At 44.7% G+C, this 7,218-nt stretch overlaps 1 protein-coding gene across 1 annotated transcript in view; it reads left to right on the top strand.

Annotated features, from left to right (window-relative positions):
• The first annotated feature begins 1,033 nt into the window (after positions 1-1,033).
• LOC124553378 overlaps positions 1,034-7,218 on the top strand; it is a 61,279-nt gene continuing 55,094 nt past the window's right edge. The window contains exon 1 of the mRNA XM_047127249.1: positions 1,034-1,143. The gene's annotated coding sequence lies outside the window, so the exon portion shown is untranslated. The remainder of the gene's footprint in view (positions 1,144-7,218) is intronic.

Raw genomic sequence — 7,218 nt, 5'->3', positions numbered from 1 at the left:
AGGTACGGGCTCTTTTGGGCTTTGAAGCGCCCACCCCATACCACGGTGGCAATCTTCTTCAGCACGTTCGTGCTGTCCGGGAAGGGTATGATGTCCGTGCGAAGATTGCCATCCTCTTCTTGCTTCCCGCTCTGTGTTGCCTTCCCGCCTGGAGTTGGGGAAGGAGAGGACGGTGCCACGTCCGTGGGCGTCTCCCCGGTCTCCTGTATTGCTACAGGTTCCGGGGCGACGTCCGTTTGAGTGGCCACGTCCTTCTGCGACAGCAGGTCCGTCTGCGTGACGGCGTCCACCCCCACCGGGTGCACCGCAGGGGGGTGGGGGGGCGGGCGCGGGAACCATATTCTTGTTCAGAACACGCAGCTCCTCGCGCATCTGCTGGAGCTGCCGATGAACTCCTTTGAGCGCGGCCCGTTCTGCCGCAAAGGGGACTCGGAGGCCGGCCGTGGCGTCGTCAGTGGCGGCTTCTGCTTCGCACCCCTCGCCGCAGCGGGGGGGGGCAGGGGGGCCGCCGTGGCGCTGGAAGCCGCCGCAGCGCGTGGTACGGCGGGCTGACGGCGTGACTCCCTGAGGCAGCCGCAGCTACGCGAGTTGGCGGCGTGTGGGCCGCCGCAGTTCGCGCAGCTGCTGGCCGCCCCACGAGGCTTCGTGCAACTGCGCGTGTCGCGAGCCGCCGCGCACTTCCAGCACGCGACGGCGTTCTTGCAGTCACGCGCAGTATGGCCCAGCTGCTGGCACTTGTAGCACTGCTGAATCTTGCTCCTCTGCTGAGTGCGCTTGCGCTTTGGCTGCCGTTGGCGGCCGCTGTTGTTCCCCATTGCACGGATGAGAATTCCCAGTGCGGCTGCAACCTGCTTCCCTTTCCGTCCAGCCGTGGCGTCGGGCTAGTGGCGTCGGCGTGCGCCAGCGACGGTAACGATATGAGCCGCAGCGAGTCGAGCAGCGGAGTGCGGTGGCGACAGCGACGTGGGCGCCTCGCCCGCCCTGCCGCAGCCGTTCCCTCGCCTGCCTGGCAACCCCGCACCGTGACGTCATCGCCGGGTGGGGGCAGCCGCGCGCCCCGGCTGTCTGTGCGGCCCAGTTGTGTGCCAGGCGTGCAGCAGCGGGTGCGGCTCAGTCCAGCCTCGGTGATAACACCAGAGACAGGTGAGGCGGGCAGCAGGACTCTACTGGATTATGTGGAAGCGGCGGATGTTGTTCTGCACGCTTCTGTGTGGTTTGTCCCGTAACTCACGACAGGGCAACGTCAAGCAACAGCTGCTCCCGTGTAATACATTCTTACGTTAAAAAATTAGGATCAGTACGAACAGAGGGATGGCGAATAGTGTGTTGAAACAGCGTGTCTAGTGTTTAGTAATTTATTGCTCGTTATTTATCGCCTTCTTTCAGTCGTTTAATCGCTGATAACTTGAGCGAGAATAACGTGGAACGAACGGAAAATACCGCTACATTCGGCCGGGTACTGTTTCGATCTTCCAGTGTCGAATCCTGGAGAATTCTCGTACCACAGCTGTTGAAAACGAAAACCACGCGTTCCTAATTACGTCACTGCAAAGCAATAACCAATGGTCGTAGGACACAAGTATGAGAAAACCATCAAAATCAGCACTTCGGACTGAGGGAATTTTACTGCGACACGGCGTCTTCCGCCACCGATTCCAGATTCCAGCAGCCGTGGCTGCCTGTAATGCTGGACCGCCAGCCCGCAAGCCGAGAGCGATTGCAGGTCGCCTATGCGGCGGCATGCAGGGTTGACAACTTCCTTTTCAACATTTCGCTTAATTTGGCCGAATTTAAACATCTAAAATATTGTCGTAATATTCAGAGGTGTAATCTGCTATTACGGTTTGCATACAGTGAGGAAAGTATCACAGTTGGAAAATAGGCGTGTCTGGACGTAAGGTAAGGTAACGCACAGGGCTGAAATACGCGGACGTTCTTCAACAAGTACTTGAGAATGAGCACTTCGCGAGTTGGAACACACATTAAGAATATTTTCGAACCGTTCCTAAACCTTTTCTCGCTTACGCGCTCAACGTCAGATATTACACACGTTAAGTCGTCTGCTAAGTAATCAAACATCGGACTTTATTTTGTGGATGGGCATTCCGAATCCTGTTGATCCACTCGCGATTCACAACACTTGGCGTCGTGCCGACATGCTTCCGGCGATCAAACGCAGCACTCGCGTTCATTTAACTATTTTCACAATTCTCTGGAGTTGAGGTTGTGATGCACGAGCGATCTGTTGCTTTCCGCAACATCCTGGTTAAACTGAGGCGAAGATTTGGTTAGTAGTTGGCGAATCCTGGAGAATTCATCGTAATGTTTGTGCTTCGTGAAATAAACCCTTCGTATTATTTTTTATTGTTCTGTGACGTCTCGCCTCGGTTGAGATTTGCCGATGAAACGGAAGCGATCACACACCACAATTCTTTTTGCACTATACAACGCTTTGTTTGGCAGTTCTCGTGTTAATATTTGTCTGATAAGAGAGCGTGGTGTCTTGACAAAGCAACGCATCAGCGATCTTTGGGACGCGTCGTGTTCTGTGCAGCTAGTGTAGAAAAATTGTCGCAACCGTCCTTGCGCATTAGTCGTATCAAATGGTTCAAATGACTCTGAGCACTATGGGACTCAACTACTGAGGTCATCAGTCCCCTAGGAATTAGAACTACATCACACACATCCATGCTCGAGGCAGGATTCGAACCTGCGACCGTAGCTGTCTCGCGATTCTAGACTGTAGCGCCTAGAACCGCACGACAGCAGAATCTGGACTCAATTTCTCATTTTGAGTGCTATAATTGCGAGCATCGAGGTAGATTTCTGTTTCTAGTTTCCATCAGAAGAGTGAATCACGCCACAATTATAACATTTGTGGAGACATTTGCTGATTATATTTGATTGAAACCTGTAGTTAACACTTCGTTTAGCCATGTACTGTTACAGAAGCCTCACATGTAATTGACGGTAAGTCACTGCTCTGGAGTAACGGGCAGCCCCTGACGTCGAATTTACCGACACTTTGGCATGACAAAGAGTCCTGAAAATGTGTGTCAGTTAGACGGCACATCGTAAAATGTGTATCAGTTAGACCGCACATCGTCATAAAGCGCAAATTTGAATACCATAACTATAAATAGTTAATTTTAACTTCACATACCGGTAGATCAACACAGCGACTGTCCAGTTTGGTCCCCTCATCGAATCGCAGCACAGGACGCGTGATGTCACGGAAAAGTGACTGTGGTCAGACGTGAGGGACATGGTGATTTGATACAAGTTGCGCAAATTTTATGAATAATAAGTAACCCGATATCGGTGCTTGAAATGGCCTTCACTTTGGTGACATTGAACTGTCCGGTGGTTTCCGTATTTATACTGTTCCATCGTAAAATACGCAACGCAATTGATGCACCATATTACAGACGTGTCCAAAACGTCTCGTTTGTAGCGAGATTATTTGTGCTGAATTGTCGGGAAGTGTGACGTTGACAGATGAACAGTAGCGACGGCCACAACAGTGTCATAAAAAGGTCGTCATTTAATCGCGAATGTGTGGAATCCGCGCTTTGAGACACATCGATTGAACCATAATACGGGAGTAAGATCACTTGTGACTTAGGAATGGGTACCACGTTTCTAGGTGCTTTTAATTCTTTCGGTGTCTCGTCCAGCAGCAAAATATTTGATAGTGTGGTTGTAACATTACGAGTCAAGATAGCTGTAACGGAAATTGAATAGCGTAAAGTTATCATTAAAAACGCACGCCACGCGATTTAATTGAATAGCGTAAAGTTATCATTAAAAACGCGCGCCGCGCGATTTGTGACGATTTGGTTGGTCATAATAGTAGTAACATGCTTTTGAATACAATTAAAATATAATGGCGATACCTGTTTAGTGTTATTGGAAACAATATGTAGTAAATTAATGAGTAAGGTAGCCGATCCTATAAGAAGAGGTGAAATTGGGCATACTAAGGTGTTTTGCTTTATGTCGACTAAGCCAATTATACGGCGTCTTTTTTTTCGTTTACTCTTAGAAAAAAAAACAAATAAGTAACGAAGTGCTAATTGTATGTTGTGAAAAATATAGGGGCGAATTTTAAATAGCTACAGCGTATTATCAGACTAACAAATGGACATTCTGTTAGGCGAAATAGCGGACAGCGAAGTGTGGTCATTAAATTGAGTACACCTACAGGGCGGTCAATTCCGGGATAAGTCTATTCGCATCTCACGAGGGACGCGGTATTGAGACCGGTTTTTTTCTTATTATATCACGGAGAGCGTGCTTCACTTTATAAAAAGGAGAAAAGCTGTATCATTATCATTGACTGTTGGTGTTAAGCAACCAAAACTGTTCATCAAAGTGTTTCGGTGAATGAGTGGTGAATGCGAAATGAAACTGTGAACGAAGTTACATTAAATAAAGCAGAAGAGACAAGACAGTTTGGTCATATCTGTTATTATTCCATCAACCGTAACATTTCTTCTCGTTGTACGAAGCCTTTATAGACGATCGTTATGACAATTTGCTTTGAAGGGATCTCGTTACGAGTTAAGTTTTGGGGACCTGGTCAACAAGGGATAGTTGGTAGATCTTAACTACTGCAGCTATTCTGGAATCAGGTGCTACCGTGACCGTTGTGTGTTGTCAATGGCTTAAGGTCATCATATCTCATGCTCTGAGATCGACACGCCTTTCCTCTTGGTATAACGGTGTCTCACGGTAACAACGACAACGCCGACGACGAAGGAAGATACGGTAGAAGTGGCGCCACAACGTGCGGCTCGATCGAGGAGGATTGCTGCATCGAGTCGAGTGTCATCCGGATTCACGAACCCTAGAGTTTGAAAATATTGTAGCAGCCAGTGAGTCTGTCCAATGAAAGAGGTATTCTTCAATAATCGCTAAAAGTGAGCGATACTACCAGGTATGATTAAAATAACTGTAAAATTATAAAAAAAAAGAAGTTGAGACTTGTGATTTCGATAGATAAATATATATAAATACATAGTGAAAATAAGTGTATGTCTTGGTAGTGAATAATCATGTCAAAACGAACGAAAAGAATACATGATAATGTGCAGTTGAGTAGAGTAATGAGTAGAGAGAGAGAGGAAAGTGAAGAGGATATGGATGATGCATCCCATGAGCTCAATCTGGGACAGGAGACATGTACAGATAATACTACAGTTATTGATTTAGAGCCATTAGGAGATTCAAATACAATGATAAGTAAGGTAAGCAGCGTGGGAGAACATAAAGATCTTGAGGTTTCGGAAGTAGATCAGCAAGTTGATCCTCAAAATGGAAATATTAATCAAAAAATGTTTGATATGCTGGTACCAATAAATACTCAAATGGGTGTAATGAATGGAAGACTTGGTTCACTAGAAAAAGATAATAAGCAATTAAAAGAGGACAATCAAAAGTTAAACGAAAAATTTGAGGCCAAATTTGGTTCATTAGAAGTTAAAATGGATTCTTTGGAAAGCAAACTGAACACCTTTGATTATAAACTGGAAAATACTAAGAAAGAATTAAAGGCGGACTGGGAGACTCAATTAAATACGAAATTTGGAGAACTAGATGTAGAGTTTTCTAACACCTTAGAAAGGCAATATAATAATTTAATGGGAAAACTTCATGACGTAGAAAAGAAATATGAGGTAGTTTCGAAGAGTTATGATGGCCTGTCCAATAGGATGGTTAAGTGTGAAAGCAGCTGTTTCAATGCTAGCGCACAGATGGAAGAGCTTTCGAAACAAATAGTCGAGTTTGAGTCCGATGCTCGTAAGGGGATTGACAAGTATTTAGTACATCAAACTAAAAGACTTGACGAAGATCTATCTGAATGGATAGAAATAAAAGAAAATGAAATTGTAGACAAGGTTAAGATTACTATTGGATCCCAGCCAAATGAAAATATCAATGAGCACCTAAGTAGAAATGATGAATTAATTAAGCTCTTCACTAGTGAAATTCAGAAAATAAAAGAGAAAATAGTTGATAAGTCACCTAAATGGCAAAAGGAAACCAATCATAAATTGGCGGAGTTAGAACGAAAGTCATCACAAAATTTGTTGACAGAGGACGAACGTTCGGGGAATAGGTCGAAAAACAACCGAACATGTGAAAATACGAAGTACAATTGTGGTGAAAATTTTCATTGGGAAGTTGATGATTCGGTTGGTAAAGATGCAGCGAGAATATTTGTCTTCTTTAAAGGTGGAGAACAGCATTTTTAAAAGTAGACAATTCCCAACATTCTCCACTGAAAAGAACAACCTGCATCCGAAAATCTTTATCAATAATTTCAAAAGAATATTTCCACGTAGCTGGTCAGAACATGACCGACTTCAATTTATAGTATCCAAAATTACCGGAGAAGCTGCATTATGGGCCGCTGAAGTAAGTGAAAGTTGCCATACTTGCGCTGAGTTTGAACAACTTTTTTTGGCTAAATACTGGTCGTCGAGTAAACAAGAGAAATTAAGAAAAGAGGTTTACCAATCTGAGTATTTTAACAGTAAAAGGAGTACTTTAAGGCAATATTTTGAAAAGTACATAAATAAGACACGTTATTGGAGTGATCCAATTTCTCACAAGGAAGTGATCAGAATTTTGAAGGGAAGGTTGCCCATAAATATACGTGAAAAGTTAATAAATGTTCCTGACCACGATGTAGAACAGTTCTTGTCGGTGATTGACTCTATAGATATGATTATGGAAGACGCAAGACAAATGAGTGGTAATCAAATGTCGACTCACACTCATAGTAATACGAATAATTATAATAATAATAATAATTTAATGTATGATAATAATAATACCGAAAACCAGGTCAAACCCGCATCACAGGAGCGTGGACAATCTTCATCCTATGGTTGCAATAAAAACAATGATTATAATAAATATAGAAGAGATACTTACTGTGCTAGAGGTAAACCTCGATATGGTGACGCAATGTGCATAGTAGTGATAGTAATAAGAGTAACAGGTACCCAAGTGATGATCCCAATTGTATTCGACCTTGGGAAGATAATTCGAAGCATAATGTTCATCGGCAGGATGGAACAAATGCCTCGAGTCCTCATCCAGCACAAGGAGTTATACCAATGGGCGAAGGAGCCTCCAGTGTGCGACGGGGTGAATACCATAACTCGGATCATACTGTACGGATTGTGGAAGTTCATGAACCCCCACCGA

The sequence above is a fragment of the Schistocerca americana genome, chromosome 11, assembly GCF_021461395.2.
Source record: "Schistocerca americana isolate TAMUIC-IGC-003095 chromosome 11, iqSchAmer2.1, whole genome shotgun sequence".
Taxonomy (NCBI): Eukaryota; Metazoa; Arthropoda; class Insecta; order Orthoptera; family Acrididae; genus Schistocerca; species Schistocerca americana.
The sequence above is the reverse complement of the archived record's forward strand: the minus strand, read 5'-3'. Positions and strand labels throughout refer to the sequence as shown.